The 22,347-nt window shown below is 42.0% G+C and overlaps 2 long non-coding RNA genes across 3 annotated transcripts; one reads left to right on the forward strand and one right to left on the reverse strand.

The window, feature by feature from the left end:
- The first annotated feature begins 10,962 nt into the window (after positions 1 to 10,962).
- LOC131508349 (uncharacterized) lies at positions 10,963 to 12,442 on the forward strand. The gene is made up of 2 exons (XR_009259978.1): positions 10,963 to 11,382; positions 12,267 to 12,442. It is a non-coding gene; the product is annotated as an uncharacterized LOC131508349 (long non-coding RNA).
- Positions 12,443 to 16,213: 3,771 nt separating this feature from the next.
- LOC131508697 (uncharacterized) lies at positions 16,214 to 22,320 on the reverse strand. Of its 2 annotated transcripts, none has more exons than XR_009260107.1 (3): positions 22,214 to 22,320; positions 17,058 to 17,172; positions 16,214 to 16,398 (listed from the first exon to the last, which is right to left on the reverse strand). It is a non-coding gene; the product is annotated as an uncharacterized LOC131508697 (long non-coding RNA). The 2 variants fall into 2 exon arrangements; XR_009260108.1 differs by having other exon boundaries at positions 17,058 to 17,176; positions 22,214 to 22,315.
- Between the last annotated feature and the right edge of the window lie 27 nt (positions 22,321 to 22,347).

A 22,347-nucleotide genomic window follows, 5' to 3' on the forward strand; every position in this document is an offset into this window, starting at 1 on the left:
ATGAATAAACATTAAAACAATTATAATAAAATTTTTTAAAAAGATTTTATTTAGCTGCGATTTCAACTGCCTTTCAGTTGAACCCATTATTTTCATTTCAATAAGTAAATTTGATAGTATCTGTACACATGCAACACAATAAAATGTATTTAAAATTTTTTCCACTTTGGGAGACACAGTCTATATATATATATATATATATATATATGTATATGTATATACATATATATATATTTAAAGCTATCTTGATTTTTAAAGTTTACTTTGGCAGCTACAAAAAAAATCACACGAAGATCTTATTTACACAAGTGAAATTCAGATAATCAAGATACATAAAGTCTTCAGGAGCTAACCATGTATAAGCTAATGCTATAATGGCAATAATATATGCCATGTAATGGCATAATAATGCTAGGAGGGCAAGAGCAAACCAACCAACCTTCCACCAGCAGTGATGAACTTGTTTTATTTAACTCAAAGCAAGCTTACGACTCTGAATATTTTTCTTCGGCAAGAAATATGTATAATTCTTTTGGTTCTACAACACCACAGGAGGAATAAAGAAACTCAAAACATTTTGGCTGGGAATGCACCTTGGGCAGAGGGGCGGGTGGTGGGGGACAGAGAGGGTGGAGGAAAATAAGTAGAAACACCGCTGTTTTAAACCTTCACAGAACCGTCCCTGCAGGGAAGAGTTTCGCGCATTCTGTGAAGTTCTAGAAGCCAAAACCAAGATTTAACCACTTCTGAAATGACAGAAATTCCAGTTCAATTTTAGGTACAACTTCCTGTCAATTAGAGTGCTCAAAATGGATTTGATATGAAATTATGTTGTCATTTGTATTAAATAAAAAGCATGTCTGGGGCGCCTGGGTGGCTCGGTCGGTTAAGCGTCCGACTTCGGCTCAGGTCATGATCTCACAGTCCGTGGGTTCGAGCCCCGCGTCGGGCTCTGTGCTGACAGCTCAGAGCCTGGAGCCTGTTTCGGATTCTGTGTCTCCCTCTCTCTGTGACCCTCCCCCGTTCATGTTCTGTCTCTCTCTGTCTCAAAAATAAATAAACGTTAAAAAAAAATTTAAAAAAAAAAATAAATAAAAAGCATGTCTGGTCCTGGCTGAAGGAAGGGTACTACAATCGTATGAATATGTGTACGTGGGGCGCCTTCGGTGGCTCGGGTGGTGAAGCGTCTGACTCTTGGCTTCATCACCGTCTCACGGTTTGTGGGTTCAAGCACCGTGTTGGGATCTGCGCTGACAGTGCTGAGCCTGCTTGGGATCCTCTCCCTGCCTCTCTCTCTGCCCCCTCCCCCCACTCTCTCTCTCTCCCTTTCTCTCAAAATACATGCATGAACTTAAAAAATATACATGTATACAAAACCCTCCAGGTACAATACCTAGAAACTTCGTAAATGTCGTCACAGGGAGGGGAACTGAATGGATGGAGAATTAACCCGCTCCGCATACTTTTTTTGTTCTGCCTGTGTTTTCATATACACCACGATGAAAATAAGGGAAACGCCTTAGTCATTTTTCTGATCTCGATAGAGCCTGAGCAGAATCTTGTCAACCAGTCGACAAGAATGCTTTGAAAAAGAATTCCTGCTTTGGGTGAAGACCAGTTCACGACAGAGTCCCAAGTTCCCTTCTGACTTAGAGATGTAGGAACAGGTTCGTATGGTAGAGGCAGATGAGGCAGGAGAGCCAGGGAAAGTGGGGCGGGGCAGGGCGGTGGTCCTCATCCCACTGCATTTCCTTCCAGGTTCCAGGATAGAAGGGGTGCTGGCCTCTCAGGTGCCCAGCAATGCAGAACCAGCAGTGGTTATCAGAAGCAGAGGGAAGCTTGCAACCCAGTCTTGATTTTTCTTTTCCTCATGCTTTTCTGCTTGCATATTTAATCTCTCTTGTAGTTTGAAATCACCACAGTGGCAGATAGCATCAACAACCATTATCCCTGTCCTGAGGTAGCTGTCAACCCAGGAGAGAAATAGAATCAGCTCTGGGGAAATACCACCTGGGCTTTGCTCCTAGAGGCCGTAATTACCTCTGTCGGGAGAGGTATAGCATTCCACTTCCCTCTGCCGCAGAAACCGGAGTGAACTTCTCTTCCCCAGCATTCCTCTGGGCTAGTCCCGTCGAGAATGAGTCTGGCTCTCAACAACAAGGAAAGGAAAGCAGATTGCCCCAGCTACGATGTCTCCCCAGATCTTTCCAGCGGCCACTGCCTATCCAGTTCTGCTGGCCTCCCTGGGGCACTGTGGCCTACTGATGGCCACCGCCATTTTGCCTCCTCTGCTGACGTTCATGCTGGCCCAGGCTTCCACTGACACATTTAGTATTGATCCCTGACTTGAGAGGTCACCACCTTGCCTGCACCTTTAAACCAGTGCTCCCTGTACCGCTGGTGGGACATATGGTTGTGTACAACCCCAGGTCATCGGGGAAGAAAAAACAAGTTTGGTCTTATTTGACGCAATACCTGATCACTTTAGGCTTTGCGTAAAGAGAAGTGTGCTTCAGGTAACGCATAACACGTAAATGCTGAGAACGAGATTGCCTTTTACAAAGGAGAATGTCTGCTCAACCTAATTTGGGGAATGTTTCTTTTATCTGCATTGTTTAGACTAACTCTACAGTTTGGGAATCAACCAGATCTTTTCCTTTATCCTGTTTCGCACCTCCCTTGTTTCCCAGTTATTTAGAAAGTGCTTTAATAGCAATGAGTAAAGAAGCAGTAAATGGCATTTTAAAAAATAAAAGCTTTTGTTTTGTTTTTACTATTAGCTTATCCGGTAAGGATAAAATGTGAACAAAGATCGAATTAGGTATCTTCTGAAAATGGCAGACGGGCTAATGGGGAACAAGTCTTTCACTGAGAGCTATTAGAAAAGCTGCTCAAACGGAGAAAAAAATTGTTTGAAGTCACTAGAGGAAGTAACAGCACAGTAAAAAATTACAGGGCTGGGATCTAGAGAAGAATTAAATGCAACGAGTGACATCCAACATCAGGTCTACTATTCTCCTAGGGCATCTGTCAGTTCCTTGAAAAGTAACCGAAAGATTGAAAAGCTGAGCATATATTTTTTGAGACTGTGAGGGAGACCTGTAGAGAAAACACCACACACACACACACACACACACACACACACACACCCACACTGCGTTGGGAAATGCAAGGGTTAGACCCTAGGAATAAGGATAGACTGAAGCTCAGCTCCAATTATCTAAGGCCTTTATTGGATTCATCTGATCTGGAATTGCTAGTGTCCCTACCCACCTGCTAAAAACAAATACAAATCTTCCCTATCAAAAGATAATGTTAGATTAGATTCAAATAATTTCTGTGATAATTAATATACAGTGTCTTGCACACAATAAAAAGTAAATAGGTTTAGGAGGAGTCAGGTCAGTTGAAACCTAAAGAAACAAAAGGCAATAGAAAGATACCCATAAGGGATCAAAACAATGGAGTTCTTCTTACTCTAAGGTGTTAACATAACTATGCTGAATACGTTCTGATTAAGAGACAGCTCAGAAGATAATTGGAAACTGTAAGTCAGAACCAAATGAAAATTATAGGATTAAAAAAATAGTAACCGGGGCACCTGGGTGGTTCAGTTGGTTGAGCATCTGACTCTTGGTTTCGGGTCAGGTCATAATCTCACGGTTTGTGAGGTCAAGTCCTGCATCGGGTTCTTCACGGACAACACGGAGTCTGCTTGGGATTCTCTCTCTCTCTCTCTGCCCTCCCCCTGCTTTCTCTCACTCTCCTCTCTCTCTCTCTCTCAAAATAAATAAATAAACATTTAAAAATCAGTAACCAAGGTTAATAACTCAATATATAGGTGTAACCTCATATTAGACACAGCTAATGAGAGAATTAAGAAATCAGAAGTTAGGTCCGGAAAAAATGTCTAGCGTGAAGCACTGAAGGACAAAAAGATAGAAACCATAGAAGAGAAAGTAAGAGGTAGAGGCAGAAGGACTAGAATATATGTTAATTGGAGGATGAGGGAGAGAAAATAGAGAATGGGAATGAAGATGAAGCAATGTTTGAAGAGATAATGGTAGAGAATTTCCCAAAACTGATGAAAGATATCAAGCTACAGATAGAACCATCCTCGTGAGCCCCAAGCAAGATGAATACAAAGAAACCTTCCCGCTTAGGTCCATCACAGTAGAACATCTGGAAACCAAAACCAAAGGGAAAAATATTAAGCACAGTCAGAGGAAAAAAACTTTCGAAAGGACAGCACTAAGCCTGGCAGCAGAATTCTCAACAGAAACAATGGAATCCAGAAGACATGAAAGACCTTTGAAGTGGTAAAAAAAAAAAAAAAAAAAATTAGAAACCACCTGATAAAAATCAACATTTATTAATTCACTCAGCAGGTTCGTATTGTGCATGGATTGTGTGCCAGGCACTGTTAGACTGTGGGCGTACAGCAATGTAAAGGTACAGTGGTCGCCTCAAGAAAATCAATAATGGTACTCAACCCTTTACTCAAAGGCCTACCTGACTCAAGCTGTATGACATACTCCCATCAGTAAGAGTGGTTTCCTTATGGAGTAACCTGAAGAAGGTGGGATTCAAGGGTACACATCAGAACTTGAAGGTGTGTGTCATTTTAAAAGAACCTCCCAAATGATATACTCCCTCCCTTAATCCCCCGAAGGGCTCGAGAATTACTGATGCATTGGGAGACAAGGTGCAAACATCTGCACTGTAATATAGTAAAGCCATAATCAATCAACTTACCCATTCGTTTAACGTCGTGCTATGAGTACAAAGATAAGTAAGTCCTCTATTTTTTGACCTCAAGGTGCTTGTAGTCAATGGGAGAGACAGCCAAGAGAAATCAGTAATTACAATACAGTGTTTATTGTTTAATATTCTTTGGGAGGCAGAATAGAGGGAGTGTGATCTCTGAAATCAGACTGTATAACCCCTCTCTGTCTCACAATCTTGCTGTAAAGATAAAGGGAATATATGGAAAACATTTAGTACCATACAGTGGTTGGCATATTGAGTAACTGTCTAATAAATGTTGGCTATTTGATTAAAAGGGCCAGAACCCAAATTTATGTCAATTAAGCAAAAAAAAGTCGGGATTTTTATAAAGACACAGGCATATATCAAGGAACTTAAGGACAATAAGACCACAGTAAAGGACCCAAATGGAATGAAGAAAATTATTAGAAACTCACAAAATACTATCTCTCCTCTTTTCTCTCTACATTCCTCATTCATTCAGCTATCCTTCTAAAGCCTGGATTTCTTTTTTCCAATAACAAGGCCAACTGTGGTTGCCCCTTAGTTCCTGAATGTATGGTTTGTGGTCCAGCCATACACAGGGACTAAGTGACAGTCTTACAGATGCCACTTCTAAAACTCCTGATTGAGGGGCGCCTGGGTGGCGCAGGCGGTTAAGCGTCCGACTTCAGCCAGGTCACGATCTCGCGGTCCGTGAGTTCGAGCCCCGCATCGGGCTCTGGGCTGATGGCTCGGAGCCTGGAGCCTGTTTCCGATTCTGTGTCTCCCTCTCTCTGCCCCTCCCCCGTTCATGCTCTGTCTCTCTCTGTCCCAAAAATAAATAAAAAACGTTGAAAAAAAAAATTAAAAAAAAATAAAAAATAAAAAATAAAACTCCTGATTGAGACAGACACTCATGTATGACATGATTCATTTGGGGCAAGAGATGAAGCCAGGTAATAGAAACATGATTGGATAAAAATAATAATATAGTCTTTTTCATGTTCTTTCCTATGCCTTCAATTAAATCCTGCCTATGGTAGGCTTAGCATGTTCTTAGTAATGGATGAATGCAGGTCAATGATATGAGCTAGTCAAGCTTCCCTTTCCCCAGCACATCTGGGAAGTAAGACTTCGCTTTAGGAGTACATAACAGACCTCCGATAAGCTCAAACTAGAATTTAAAGTATGGGGGCTGGTCGTCTGGAGAATTCCTCCAGATGCCCTATAGGCATGAATTGGTATGAACAGAGGTCTTGGGGCTGGTAGGGGGATACGGTACAACGTGCACGGATACCTGGAGAGAATGGGTGAAATGAGATACAGAAGGAGGACGGCCAGGCATCCGTTCCCAGCTGCTGTTGACTGAGGGGTAAGGTCTCAACGTGGCAGAGATGTACTCCCCAAAGGCTCTGGCTGGTGGAAGTCTGGCTGACAGCTATGGGGCTCTGAGGGCCAGGTGAGAGGCTAAAGCACAATACTGGTGAGAGGCCCATCCACTAGTCTGCACTGTTGCCCTGCGAGGGTTCAGTGTGGCCCCCCGCAGAGGACAGGTGGATCCAGTCACGTTGTCACGCAATGAGGGCACAAGTAGCAGGCCAGGGCAAGATCCTCCACAAGAAATCTGGGCAGGAAGAGCCTAACTGGACCCATTTCTGACGATATGACACACACTAGTGGATCCCAGAAATGCCTTGGGGAAAAGCGGTGGGGGGGGGGGGGAGGGGTAAAAGGGGGGCAGGGATTTTATGAGCATGTGAAAATGGAAGCTCATCCTATTATGGCATTCATAGTGTTCCTCAGTTACACCCTGAGTGGAGCCTGGGAACTTTGGCACGACATTAAAAATAATAATTTTTTGGAATGAAAATGTTTCAGACAAAGGTTACTCTTTTACACACATATACAACATCAAGTGTAAAAAAAGTATCCCTTTTAAATTGGGTTATTAACTTTTTTGCTCTTGATTTTATGAGTTTTTAAAATATATTTTGGAAATTTACCAGTTGCTTGATGGTTTGCAAATATTTTCTTCCATTCTTCAGGTTGACTTTTCATTTCATTGCTTTCTTTGTTGTGCAGAAAATTTTTAGTTTGAGGTAATCCTACTTGTCTATTTTTGGTTTTGTTTCCTATGTTTTTGGTGTCATATCCAAGAAATCACTGCCAAGACCAATGTCATGAAGCTTTGAAAACAATGGGCTAAAGACTTGAATAGACATTTCTTCAAAGAAGACACACAAAAGGCCAATAGGTTCACAAAAAGATCAGCATCACTAATCATCAGGGAAATGCAAATCAAAATCACAATGAGACATTACCTCACACCTGTCAGAGCATCTATTATCAAAAAAAAAGAAAAATAGGGGTGCCTTGGTGGCTCAGTTGGTTAAGTGTCCCACTCTTGATTTCCACTCAGGTCATGATCTCACGGTTCATGAGATTGAGCCCCGGCATCAGGCTCTGCACTCACAGCACAGAGTCAGCTTAGGATTCTCTCTCTCTGCTCTCTCTGCTCCTTCCCACCCCCATGCTCAAGCCCTCTCTCAAAATAAATAAATAAACTTAAAAAAAAAAAAGCACAGCAACAACCAAACCCAAAAGATAATAAATGTTGGCAGGGATGTGGGGAAAGGGAACTCTTATACACTGGAGGTGGGAATGCAAAACAGTGCAGCCACTATGGAAAACAGCGTGGAGATTCCTCAGAAAAATTAGAAATGGAACCACCATCTGATCTGGCAATCCCACTTCTGGGTATCTAATGGTTTTAATGTTTATTTATTTTTGAAAGAGAGAGACAGACAGAGCATGAGCAGAGGAGGGGCAGAGAGAGAAGGAGACACAGAATCCAAAGCAGGCTCCAGTCTCTGACCTGTCAACAGTGCTCAATGCAGGGTGTGAACTCATGAACTGCAAGATCCTGACCTGAGCCCAAGTCAGATGCTTAACCGACTGAGCCACCAGGTGCCCCCACTTCTGGGTATTTATATGAAAGAAATGAAATCAGGAATTCAAACAGGTATTAGGCCTCCAATGTTCACTGAAGCATTATTCACAATAGTCAAGATGTGGAAACAACCTAAATGCCCAGAGATGGATGAATGGATAAAGAAATGTGGTACGTACACACGGTGGAATATTTTTTTTAGGACTTTATTTTTAAGTAATTTCCACACCCAAGTGGGGCTCAAATTCACAACTGTGAGATCAAGAGCTGCATGCATGTGACTCTTGGTCTTGAGGTTGTGAGTTCGAGCCCCATGTTGGGTACAGAGATGACTAAAAAAATAAACTTAAAAAAATAAAAGAGTCGCATGCTCTACTGACTGAGCCAGCCAGGCGCCCCCACACAACGGGATTTTTATTATTCCGCCTTAAAAAAGAAGGAAATTCTGCATACGTGACGACATGGGTGAAACTTGAGGACATATTATGCTGAGTGAAAAAAGCCAGTCACAGAAAAGCAAATACTGCATGATTCCATTTATAGGAGGTACCTAAAATAGCCAAACTCATAAAAGCAGAGAGAACGGGGGTTGCCAGAGGCTAGAGGGAGGGGGGAAAGGTGAGTTGTTAATCAATGGCATCAGGGGTCAGTTATGCAAGATGGGTAAATTCTAGAGCTAGGCTGTACAACATTGTACACTTAGCCATTTCAGAGAGTAGACCTCATGGTGTGTTATCGTAATACAATAAAAAACGTTTAAATTATACTTTTTCTTCGGCGCACTTTGAAGTTTCCATTTGCAACCATATTTTATTAAAATTAGAAGGGGGGAGATTCTACCCTCAAAGAGGTTATAGTCTTACTTGAGAGACATTAAAGGGCTTTTTTTTTTTTTTTTTAAGTAGCCGGGTACACTGACTACTTAACTAGCAGTGAAACTGACGTCTCCTAGTCCCCTGTTTGCATTTCACATTTCTTGACTCTAATCCATGGTGTCACTGCGCTTCCCGTTCCAACTGACATCTCGGTGATGCACATTTTGGGTTGCCGCCTAAGGACATTTAGAAAGAGTTTAGTGCTGAGCGTAAGCTGAATATATTCCCAGAATTCCTGTGCTGATCAATTATTTATCCCTTACAAATGCTAAGATCAAATATGAAGAAAAGTTATGTACCCAAGCTTGACAGGAGGTTTTGGGAGACCGGCAGAACAAAACACTTTTGAGTCCACAGTGGGTAAAAATGAGTTTCCCGATTCAGTTCTGCTTTGTCTACAACAAGGCAAAGAATATTCCTTTGTTGCCAGTAGTTAAAAATTAATTCGTAAATTCTGAGGAACTTGTAATTTACACGAAATGTTGCAGTCTTCAAGTTACTGGGATTTTTCTGATGTAACTAGTAAACATATTGTGATATTTGTCACCCTTTACCCTTCATTTTGGTTTTACTACAAAAGGTGATTAAAAAAACACACACACACTAAATTGCCATCTTTTTGTCCGGAAACGTCTCATCCTTGTGCGCGTACAGTTTTAAATAGGCTTTATTTTTTTTGAAAATGCTGTCACATTTACAGGAAAATTGACAAGCTAAACGTACCTGGCCCCAGGTTTAGCAACGATTAGCATCTTCCATTGCTATGGTGTATTTGTTACACTTAACTAGCCAATATTATCACTCGCCTCTTGTTTGTTTTCTTTTTTTTTTTTTAATTTTTTTTTTTTTAATTATCTTGTTTGTTTTCGATTTGTCATTTGCTTTCTTACCCTCCTCCCTCTGCCTTCAGTGGTGCCGGGTTCTGCCTCGGGCTCCACACCCGGGGCCCTCCCCGTGGCACTCTGTGCTTGCCGGAGCCTCTGACCACACCTCTTGCTTTTCACCCTAACAACTCTGGGCTCCGGTCTCCTCCATAACCCTGTAGGCAGCTCCCTCCTGCGAGGAGTGCTGTGAGATATCCCATGACGGGGAGTACCGTAATTATTACGCCAATCCCAGTCATTTGTATTATTCTCCAAACAAAGCTGCAGTACTTAATCTTGCCACATATTTCTTTCTGTACCTGGGCTGGTATTTCTGAGGGATGGATCCTCAGAGGGGAATCGGTGGGTCCAAGGGTATGGGCTGTGCCCTTTTAGACCTTTAAGAAATCAGGATTTCACAGTAGTGAGTGTTTTATCGGTCCACTCGTTTTCCCATCTTATTCACAAACTATTAAACGCTTGGCTTAATCAAAAGATATCATATTTATGGGGCGCCCGGGTGGCTCAGCCGGTTAAGCATCCAACTTCAGCTCAGGTCATGATCTCGCAGTTTGTTGAGTTCAAGCCGCATGTTGGGCTCTGTGCAGATCGTCTGTTTCCCTCTCTTTCTGGCCCTCCCCCGCTTTCTCTCTCTCTCTCTCTCTCAAAAATAAACATTAAACAAATTTTTAAAAATATGTATCATATTTATGATAATTCCAGGCTTTAAGAGACTTACTCATTTTTATAGACACCCTCCTTCAGCCCTGTTCACTTTTAAATTGTCTACCCACAGGGTTATATCTTTTTTTTTTTTTTTCCTGCTCTGAAATTCTACTATTCTTAGGTCTAAGACATATCTGACTGCACCCATGTTTCCTCTAAGATAACGCGGTCATTTTCTGCTACTGCCTTTTCACATGGTCAGAGTTAAATTTTATGCAGCAGTTCCTCTCATTAAATATCTAAATTTGAGCACTTTAATCTCCACCAAAGGAGGTAAAGGACATATCTGAAGCTCGGCTTTCAACAGAATGAGGCTTCCATCAGCGAACAGACAGTCCAAACCTCTCTATGTTTCCTGTGCGGGTTTGCATCTCGTTTTGGGAAAACATGACTCATTTTCTCAGTGTGGCCTGGCGGTCTGTGGTCTGCCGTCCCTCCAACAAACCTCCATCGCCCTTCCCCCGTTTCTGCTTTACCGAATGCTTCCCGCCGTCTTCCCCCGCTGCTGTGGGTATTTCCACAGTAGGCGTGCACGTTTTGGAGAGAGTTCCAGTTCACTTCTCTGTTTTTAGGCAGTACAACCTTGGATTGCAAGTGACTTGTTCTGCGAGTGTTCCGCAAGACGAGCAAGCATTGCTAATAAATTTTAGCTTGATAAAACGAGCGATGTCCTGCAATACGAGCAGTACGTGATTCCAAAAGCCACATGATCACAACTGAACCAATGGTTCTTCTCTCCCTCCCTCCCTCCCTCTCTCTCTCTTGCTGTCGCTCTTGCTCTTGTTCTCGCTCCCTGCAGGATTGTGGGTGATTGTCTCCCATGCTCGGATGCTCAGTCTCGGGCCGTGGTGTTTGGCAGAAATGAGTGATTTTTCAGAATGTTGGAAGGTGCCCACAACTGGCACTAGAGTATTTTTTGTCACTTCCAAGCACCTATGGACGGTCCTTTGCTTCATTCTAGGTCAGGCCGCCTGCAGATAATAGACCCTTTCCTCTGCTGCCTTATTGCCAGTTACATTAAATACAGTCTCTGACAAGAGTTTATGAATACTTTACTGTAGTCAACATCCGTGTGAGCATATACAATGGTCCCCGTGCAGAAAAAGATTCCATTGAGCCAAAAGATAGCAGTAATTCCATTAGTGATACTGAAAGTTGTCCTACACAATAGCCCTCCCCTCTCTCATCTCCCTCACACCAGCCACGAAGGCTTTCAAAGGTAAGTGCAGGTTAATTTGTTTATTGTTCTTCATATTTTGTATTTGCTTTTCATTTTATATTATATTACAGGATTGTGATCATTCTTATATGAATGTTTGGGGTTGTGGAACAAATCGTCTGAATTTCCATTATTTCTTATGGGGAAATTCGGGCTTTGATATACAAGTGCTTTGGATTACGAACATGTTTCGGGGACGATTTATGCTTACAAACCAAGGTTTTACTGTATGTGGGTCCTTGAAGCAGAGCGTATGCCTGTATTTCCTTATTCGTACCCCAAGTTTTATTTCCCTGATTCTCAGTGGCTTTTATGATAAGGTCAACCTCCATGTCCCTCATTTCAGAGTTCACTTTGTTTAGTGCCCAGGCTCTGTTCGTGGCCATGGGAACTATTGTAGCAAAACGGATTTGTTCAGACCCTGTTGTATGACCCCCACGATTACTGGGACCCCTGTTACCACTGTTCTTGCTCCTGTATTATCGACATCTGAGCTGGGCCGGCCTGAAACTTGCTTCTTTTCTGCTGTCCTGTCAGTTCCTCACACAAGGCTTCAAAACCACTGGTGACACCTTCTTAGCTTCCTTTTGGGCTTTCCAGTAATTGTGATTACCAAAAAGTGCACCTAAAGTTGAGGAGAAGAGCAACACACTCTGCGTTTGACATCATCAACCGTAGCCCCGTTACTTCACTGCGAGGGATTTCCTTTTACTGCTCGCCATTCCTCTTCCGGTGTTAAGATGGTTTCCATGTTTTCATGGAGCAAAAGTAAATGTTTAGTTGTTGAGGCACACGCTTTATTATGGAGTTTTTGTACATATACCTAGACATCTGTGCACATATTTTGTTGTTGTTGTTTAAAGTCTCTATTTATTTATTTTCAGAGAGAGAGAGAATCCGAAGCAGGCGCCTCTGACAGGGGGGCTCATCTCCGGAAGCGTGAGCTCATGACCCAGGCCGCAGCTAAGAGTCGGACGCTTAACCGACTGAGCCACCCAGGTGCCCCACGTGCACATATTTTGAAATGTAATTATTCAATAATGATTGAATTAAAATGAAATGTGAAAGGTAGTCAACGGAACTCTTATCAGGAATTTTAGCAAACACTAAACCAGTGGTTGGCACACCACGATCTAAGACTCCTGGGGATTGCCAAGACCTTTCAGGGGGTTCATGAAATCAAAACCATGTTCATAAAAAATACTAAGATGTTATTTTCCTTTCTCTTTATGTTGGTATTTGCACCGTGCTCACATTACAACAGATTAAATTCAGAAGTGGATAGGAGATCCTAGCAGTCGTTTGATTAAAGCAACCATGAAAGAAATTTGCGAAAAAAATGCAAAGCAATGCTATTCCTTTCACCAAGTTTTAATTTTATTATATTTTATTAAAGATTTTATTTTTTTCAGTAATCTCCACACCCAACTTGGGGTTTGAACTCAGAACTCTGAGGCTAAGAGTCTCATGCTCTACCAACTGAGCCAGCCAGGAGCCCCTCACCAATTTTTTATTTCTTTTATTTCTTGTATTCCTTTTTTCTTTATTTATTTTAGTTTCCTTAAATTTTATTTTTAATTTACAACCAAATTAGTTAGCAAATAGTGCAACGATGTAGATTCCTTAATGCCCCTTACCCCTTTAGCCCATCCCCCACCCACAACCCCTCCAGAAACCCTCTGTTTGTTCTCCATATTTATGAGTCTCTTATGCTTTGTCCCCCTCCCTGTTTTTATATTATTTTTGTTTCCCTTCCCTTATGTTCATCTGTTTTGTCTCTTAATGTCCTCATATGAGTGAAGTCATATGATAATTGTCTTTCTCTGACTGACTAATTTCACTTAGCATAATACCCTCCAGTTCCATCTTTTTTATATTTTAAGTTTATTCATTTATTTTGAGAGAGAGAGAGAGAGAGAGCACAAGCAGGGAAGAGGCAGAGAGAAGAAGAGACAGAATCCCAAGTAGGTTCACACCATCAGCATAGAGCCTGATGTAGGGCTCAAACATAATGTGAGATTATGACCTGAGCTGAGATCGAGAGTCAGACACTCCACTGACTGCACCACCCAGGCACCCCACCAATTTTTTATTTTAGGAAATCCTTTTTAAAATATGTTGACATGTAATAGATTGAATAAAGATATATGTTTTTAATTCCTCAATTTAATTTGTAATATAATAAATAATATTCGATATAACCTACATAAACAAAAATTCTTTGGGGTCCTTAGTAATTTTTAAGAGTGGAAAGTGCTCCCGAGTCCCAAAATTCTGAGAGTTGCTGCTCAAAAATGATTATTTAAATTCAGTCTGCATAGTTTTATTGGAACTTCCTTTGAATTTTTTTTTTTTTTTACCTTTAATGGTGGGAGAATTCTATCTACTATTTCCATCCTCAACTATATAACAGGTTTTTATTCTAACAACTCTCCTCATATATGTCTATAAATATAAATAAAAAGGAAAAAGAAAAAAGGAATTGGAAACCCTATCTCATAAGACCCAAAAGAAACATACAGATGGCTAAAAAAAAAAAAAAGCAGTCTCTGAGAAGTAAAAATTTCTTCTGGCACAAGCTGAGTGTAATTGTGTATAATTACACAATTATAACTGTGTGTAAAAGTAATAAAATAAAGAAGATAATGTCATCCTTGTCCATTCCCAGCATCCATTTCTCCAAAAGTCTTAACCTCATAGCCTTTTTCTACAGCTTTCCTGAAAAACTCAACATGCATACAGGTCACCTATTAAAGTGGACAGTTAAATAGCTTTTAGCTTATTCACGAGTTTTGTGTCCATCACACCATTGGTTTTAGAGCATTTTCATTGCTCCTAAAAGAAACCCTGTACCCATTAGCCCTCCCCAGCCAACACCCGCCCCCCACACACACCCTCCAGCCCTAGGCGACCACGAATCTGCTTTCTGTCTCTACGTTCTCCTATTCTGGACGTTTCATGCACGTGGAATCATACAGTATGTGTCCTTCGTGACTGGCTCCTTCCACTTAACATAATGTTTTTGAGGTTCGTACAGGTCATAGCACAAGTCAGCACTTCATTTCTTTTTCTTGCCAAATAACGTTTCGTTATGTAGGTATACCACATTTTAGTTATTTATCCATCAGTCGATGGGTATTTGGGTGGTTTCTATTTCACGGCTGTCATGAAAAATGTTGCTATGAACATTTATGTACAAGCGTTTGTGTGTACGATGGTTTTTACCTCTCGGGGGTATAGACCCAGGAGTGGGTGTGCTGGGTCATAGGGTAACTCTCCATTTAAGATTTTGAGGATGGCCAGAATGTTTTCCACGGGGGCTGAGACATTTTACATTCCCTCCAGCTATACACAAATAATCCAATTTCTCTATGCCTTTACCAACGCTTGTTATTTATTTGTTTATATTTTTCTAGCCATCCTGGTGGGTGTGAAGTGGCATCTCATTATGGTTTGATTTGCGGGAAGTCTTTTAATTGGGAAATGAATGTTGTCAACTGGTGAGTTCTAGTACCTTGGGCTTTAGATAGCCAGACTCCTCAAAGTGCTTATTCTAACGTGGATGCCGACCTCAATCTTTTCACCTCCTAAAGCAATTAAATTAAATTTAGGGCAATTTTATTTCCGTAGGTCTTCTGGTGAACCCGATTATCTGTCGGTGTGGCTTAGAGAATTCAAAAACGTCACTGGCAGTCACAAGGTCACCGCCCTGGGCTCTCTGTTGTCCCAGACGTGGTGTCTGTTGGGTGGTGCTGTGCAAAGTCAAGAGCACTGGCTTTAGGTGAGACCCAAGGTCAAAATGATCCCCAATTCTTCCCAGCTATGCAAACACTATTATGTAATTGATGTCATCTCTCCAGTCTCAGTTGTTCAAGTATAAAGCAGGGACGTCCCCATTGATGTAAAAGCAATATGCCATAAGGGTCAGAGACACAAGCTTTAGAGCAGATCGGCCTGGATTGTGATCCAGTCCTGCAATTTCTTAGCTACGTGGCCTTGGGCCAGTTGCTTAACCTCTCTGATCCTTTGTTCCTTCACCTGGCACTTACCCATAGAACTGGAGTAAGGACTAAAGGAGAAACTATGTAAAGTGGCTGGCATATAGTATAACATTCAACAATTGTTAGTCAATCCTTCTGTTCAATGATACTATTGTGAAATTTAATAAGGTAAGGCAAAAATTGGAAAGTTGAATGATGTCAAGAGTTGAGGAAATGGAGGAAGAAATTTTGTCCACCAACCTAACAGAATTTAGGCGAGTTAATGTGTTCGTGACCCAGTCACCCCATTCCAAGGATATATTGCAGAAAAACTCTCATAAAAGATCTATGAGGGGACATACACAGAGAATATTCGTCAAAGTGCTGTGTGTGGGGGCAAGAATTGGAGACACTTATGGAGGACACGGATAAGCACAAGGTGTTGGGTACACAGTGTAGACCACCTTGCAGCAGTTAGACAGTAACACAGACAAATAGGAATAGAGACAGACCTTTAAAAAAGGGAAAAACTGAGTGTATCCGCTGAGAATTAACTAGGAAAAGAGATAACATGTTAAGTAGTTTAAAACAGAGAGATTTTTTAAAAATTTATTTTAGAGAGAAAGAGCACAAACGGGGGAGAGAGGCAGAGGGAGAGAGAGTCTTAAGAAGGCTCCACGCTGTTAGAGCGGAGCCCAGCTCCGGGCTCAATCCCATGACCCTGGGATCATGACCTGAGCCAAAGCCAAGAGTTGGATGCTTTACCAGCTGGGCCCCCCAGACCCCCCGAGAGAATTTAATATGAAGAATCCGTTACACAGGTGATGAAACAGTTAAGAAACCAAACGGGATAGGTGAGGCTCAGGCTTTCTAATGGCAGGAAGTCGTCTCCACCCAGGGAGGTGAGAGGGACAAGGGGAGAAAGTGATGTGACCTAAGTCCAGGGGCTGAGGTCACTCTGCAGAAGCCGAAACTACGGCAGGGTTGTTCAGCGGAGACTGGAGCTCTGGAGAAGACAAGCTTGCTGTAGGAGATCCTAAAAAAGACAGAGAAGGCGCACCACCAGCTTCTCCCTTCTCCCCTCTTCCATCCTCCTATCTCCCCCCGGTGCTTTTACTTTGCAAAACAGAGCGGGGCAAGAACAGAGATGGATTTGAGAATCTCAGATTCCAGCCAGGAGAAAGAATGAGCACAGTTATCTATGTGAATTACAAGTACATCCACGCTCCAACAAAACCACTTATCTGGTAAGGAGCCTACAAACTCAGGTACACAGATAGAGCACGGAGTAACTGCCTAGGCAGGGGTGAGATAAAGAGGAAGAAGCAAGGACAATGAACTACCTTGAGGTACACAAGGCAAGAAGAGGTTGAGGTGACGATGACTTTAGGGTAAGTGAACATGATACTCGGTTGACTGCTGGTTAATTCCCAGGGAGAAAGGAATGAATGCTGAGGTTATGAACTATTAGCACTTTGGTGGACATGTTGATTCCCTTAATTGTAGAGAATCACAGAACATGGAGTTGTGAAAGGCCTCAAAGCCTTTGCATCTTCTGAAGCAACTTAATGCGTTAGGAAGACTGTAGGCTTTATAGTCAGGTAAACCTGGGTTTACTGACCGGAGGACTGTATGATGGTTAAACTTCTCTGAGCCTCAACGTCCTTGCCTATGAAATGGGGGTATAACAAATACCTTGCGGGGTGCCGGGGTGGCTCAGTTAAGCATCCAACTCTTGATCTCAGCTCAGGTCTTGATCTCAGGGTCATGAGTTCAAGCTCTGCCTTGGGCTCCGTGCTGGGTGTGAACCCTACCTCAAAAATTAAACACATACATACATACATACATACATACATACATACCTTGCAAGAAAGGATTGGGAATCATACAGTAGAATAATAAACATAGTGTCTGCAACAGAGCTGACTTTTGATAAGTGGGAGCTATCATCTGATCCAAATCCCTCACCTTCCAGGGAAAGAAGTGGAGGGTACCATCTCATCGAAGTTAGAGGCATACCCCAGAATCACAAACATAGGGCAGAGTTGATTATGGATCTTGAATCTCCATATTTAAAATCTATTCAAATGGATACAAAGGGTATATACCTAGGAGCAGAACTGGAGTTATGACTTCAGGAAAAATTCCTAGAAGAAGGATTGCTGTGTCAAAAAGTTAATAAAAAGTTTTGTTACATACTGGAAAATTCCCCTCCAAAAAGGCTGTACATATTTGCATTTCTAACAGTAAGTTATGAGAGCATCTTGAACATTCTTTTAAAAGAGAAGTGATATCTCTAGAACATTAGAACTGAGGTAATTATGGGCACCTGGGTGGCTTAGTTGGTTGGGCGTCTGACTCCTGCTTTTGGCTCACGTCAGGATGTCACGGTCGTGGGACTGAGCCCTGCATCAGGAGTGTAGAGTGTGGAGCCTGCTTGGGATTCTCTCCTTCTGTCCCTCTGTCCCTCCCCAGCTTGTGTGTGTGCATGTGCTCGATCTCCAAAATAAAAACAAAAACAAAAACTGAGGAAATTTCATGGTCTGTGTGACCCAAGAGATCTCATTCATTATTTAAATCAATTAAGAGGTGGGTGTTCTGTGACTTGCAACCAAAAACATTCTAATTTATACCACGAGCAACTTTATTATTATTATCCCAAGAAATATCTCATAAGAATATATTCCCTAGGCTTTTCAAATAAGAGATGGGTGAAAAAAATATCTTTGCATGACACTTTTTCATTCCAGGAAACAGTTTTTCATCTTTTTTTTTTTTAATTTTTTTTTAATTTTTTTTTTTTTAACGTTTATTTATTTTTGGGACAGAGAGAGACAGAGCATGAATGGGGGAGGGGCAGAGAGAGAGGGAGACACAGAATCAGAAGCAGGCTCCGGGCTCTGAGCCGTCAGCCCAGAGCCCGACGCGGGGCTCGAACTCACGGACCGCGAGATCGTGACCTGAGCCGAAGTCGGACGCTCAACCGACTGAGCCACCCAGGCGCCCCACAGTTTTTCATCTTGATGTTAATGCCCAATGTTACTAGGTCTAGATTCTTGCCTCTTAGAACCCCAAAGTGGGCATTACTATTATCAGGACTAAATTTCTAGTTCCTCACGTCCTAGAGGTTAGGTCCAAAACTTTATCAAGAAAGTTTAACAAGGCATAAAAACTTGTAGGTCATAACGAAAGCCATGTTCATCTATTTTGGCTGAATCATGCCTCTATTTTGAATTACTGTCTTCCTGCCTTTCTCGATTACAATTATATTCCTGCTTTTCTGAGCTTTTGCTTTATCACTCAAAACCTTTCATATATCCTGTTACAGATTGTTTAGTGTGGGTCCCGAGAACTGCAAAGAGCCTGAGATTTTACTCTTCCAGCAAGCTCATGAGTTAGCTTACCACAATTTCGTGGATGCTGATAAAAGACAAAAGAGTCCAAGCCAGCAGCCAGAATACCAGCATCTCCTTACACTGGTTACAGAAGCCCCAGTAAAGCACAGGAATTGTGAAGAGGGTAGGGTAACATGTACACATGGAGTAGGTTGCATTATAGGAGAGGAAATTTCAGCTCAGGGAACCCAAATATTTTATAATGGGCAGTAAGCAGCACTTTGCTCCTGAGGGAGACATTGTATCTATCTTCTGTAGCTGTTCATTACATGGATGCCTTGGATATCTTGCAGACTTACAAAAATTAGACTTTGCATTTCTAAGACAGGAAATCCAGGACCCCAGTTCAAAAGGGATTATAGCTCAAGGCATCACTATCATCAATATGATCGGAATTGTTTTAAGATTTGTGGACTTGCCCTGGGGAGCAAAGAAGTTGGCACATCTTCTAAAAGGATGCATTTTCAATATATGTCTACATATTTTTAGAAATTCACTATCTTGTTTCTTTGTGTGGGAGTGGGTGGGGAGAAGGCAGTTGTCACATTAACTAAACCTACACATGGTAACTCTTCTGTTACCCAAGCGTGTCTTTTATGGAGCCTGTTTCACTGTCTTTCCAAGTGTTTTTTCTTCCCAACCACATACAGGATCCCAGTTGAAAAGATTGCAGTTAAAAATGGTTTTTCTTCCATCTCGTATTCTTGTGATATTTTAGTACATAGAGAAGTTTCAGCAGCCTTCATGATGTGCCACTCTGGACGTCTGCCAGACAGGCTCATCTCTTAATCTGGCCCTAATCACCACCATCACGGTAAACAAGGCATGCATATTGAGTATCGTATCTTTGGCACTGTGTTAAGTGATGATCTAAGAAAGATAGGGAGGTAGGAAGGGAATCGCTATTTTGTGTTAGACGCTGTACTAGCCGTTTTCAGTACAGGTTTTCATCATCACAACACAGCGATAACTATGGTCCAGAGTGATAAGTAGTGTGTATCATGGTAATGAGTGACAAAACCAGATTTAAAATTCTAGGTGTATCTGATATCAAAATCCATGATGATTTTATTTTTTTTAATTTTTTTTTTAACGTTTATTTATTTTTGAGACAGAGAGAGACAGAGCATGAATGGGGGAGGGTCAGAGAAAGGGAGACACAGAATCTGAAACAGGCTCCAGGCTCTGAGCTGTCAGCACAGAGCCCGACGCAGGGCTCGAACTCACGGACCGCGAGGTCATGACCTGAGCCAAAGTCGGCCACTTAACCGACTGAGCCACCCAGGCGCCCCAAAATCCATGATGATTTTAGAAAATTTATCTTGGAATTCAAGAAAATTGTAACTCAGGGAGAAAAGCTCTGTGCAGCAAAAGAATCATACTAATATAGGTTGTGCATTAAATGTGACTATAGACAGTAAGTGTCACTGGAAAATTCTCCCGGTTAAGGTAATTACCACCATAGTCCACGGTGGTATAGAACTTTGGTCAGTCACCAGTGCTCTGTGTTCGGCATGAACTGAGAATGGGTTTTGGAGGAAGGCTTTTGGGAGAGCCTGTAGATGGTAACATTAATTCAGGCAGTCAACTTAGGTGCACACTTTGCTCTTCACAAGAGGAATTCAACTGGAGGCTGGATTTGTACTACCTTGCTTTCTACTTCAGAGAAAAACAAAACCCCTCAGCCTTGACCTTCCTCAACCTCTTTGAGCTTCCTACCCCAGAATATACTTGCATCTGCACCCATGTTTGAGCCTAGTCTCTGCTCACAGCAAAAGAGCATTCTTTCTCCGATGGCGTCTTTAACCAGTATGTTTCTACAGCTCTTTCCTATCACGTGCATTTTTTTTAATTTTATTTTATTTATTTATTTTTTTTAATTTTTTTTTTCAACATTTTTTAATTTATTTTTGGGACAGAGAGAGACAGAGCATGAACGGGGGAGGGGCAGAGAGAGAGGGAGACACAGAATCGGAAACAGGCTCCAGGCTCCGAGCCATCAGCCCAGAGCCTGACGCGGGGCTCGAACTCACGGACCAGACCGCGAGATCGTGACCTGGCTGAAGTCGGACGCTTAACCGACTGCGCCACCCAGGCGCCCCTTTTTTTATTTTTAATTTTTATTTTAGAGAGAGTGGAAGAGGGGCAGAGAGAGAGAGAGAAGGAGAGAATCCCAAGCAGGCTCCTTGCTTAGCACAGAGCCTGATGTGGGGGTCAATCCCACCACCCTGGGATAATGACCTGAGCTGGAGTCTAGAGTCTGGCACTTAACCAACTGAGCCACGCAGACACCCCATTTCCTGTCAGCATTTAAATGTGCCCCAGGCTTTGCCTTCTTAACGACTCTTCCTCGATTTCTTCTTGTTACTATGTATCTCCTTCCTTCACAACCAAGTTTTTTATTTATTATTTTTTAAAATTTTTATTTATTTTTGAGATAGAGACAGAAACAGAGCATAAACAGGGGAGGGGCAGAGAGAGAGAGAGAGAGAGAGAGAGAGAGAGAGAGAATCCAAAACAGGCTCCAGGCTCCGAGTTGTCAGCACAGAGCCTGACGCAGGGCTCGAACTCACAGACCGTGAGATCATGGACTGAGCCGAAGTCGGATGCCCAGTCGACTGAGCCACCCAGGTGCCCCAGTCTTATTTATTAAAAAAAAAAATTTTTTTTAATGTTTTTATTTTATTTTTGAGAGACAGAGTGCAAGCAGGGGAGGGGCGGAGAGAGAGGGAGACACAGAATCCGAAGCGGGCTCCAGGCTCTAGGCTCTGAGCTGTCAGCACAGAACCCGACTAGGGCTCGAACTCATGGACTAGGAGATCATGACCTGAACGGAAGTCAAACGTTTAACCACCTGAGCCACCCAGGTGCCCCACAACCAAGTTTCTTTGAAGAACAGTTTGCATTCATGCTCTTCCTTTCCTAGTTCTCATTAATTTGTTGACTCAGTACAATCTGTTCACCAAAGTAATGTGGGCCAAAATTGTGCCTCAGTTTCCTCATCTGTAATACACGGGGATAATAGTAACGACCTCATTGGACTCTGTGGATTTAACTAATTATTAAATATAAAGCACTTAGGACACATACTAAGCATTGTTAACTGTTAACTGTAATTACTATTATTATAATTATTTAATTACAAAGATTCTCTCAAAGTTAGTGTACTTTTTTTTCAGAATTAACCATGAATCACATGTACAGCCAGCCAGAGGCTTTTAACCCACAAATGGACAAAAAGCCCTGCCTGCTCAGTAACTGCTTTGTTTATGGGAAAGAGAGAGAGAAAGTAAAATAAGTAAAGAGAAAGAAAAAAGGAAAGAAAGAAAGAAAGAAAGAAAGAAAGAAAGAAAGAAAGAAAGAAAGAAAGAAAGAAAGAAAGAAAGAAAGAAAGAAAGAAAGAAAGAAAGAAAGAAAGAAAAGAAAGAGAAAGAAAGAACATGCTGCCAGTTTTACCTACTAAAGAGGAACTGAAGTTGATGAGAAAACCGCCAGCCGCCTCCCGGTCTCCTAGGAGACGCGGTCAGATACCACCTGAGCGGGGGGACGCCCGTAAGCCTTACTGCGCATGCCCACCGCCTTCCCGGTGG

This window comes from Neofelis nebulosa, chromosome 4 (genome assembly GCF_028018385.1).
Source record: "Neofelis nebulosa isolate mNeoNeb1 chromosome 4, mNeoNeb1.pri, whole genome shotgun sequence".
Taxonomy (NCBI): domain Eukaryota; kingdom Metazoa; phylum Chordata; class Mammalia; order Carnivora; family Felidae; genus Neofelis; species Neofelis nebulosa.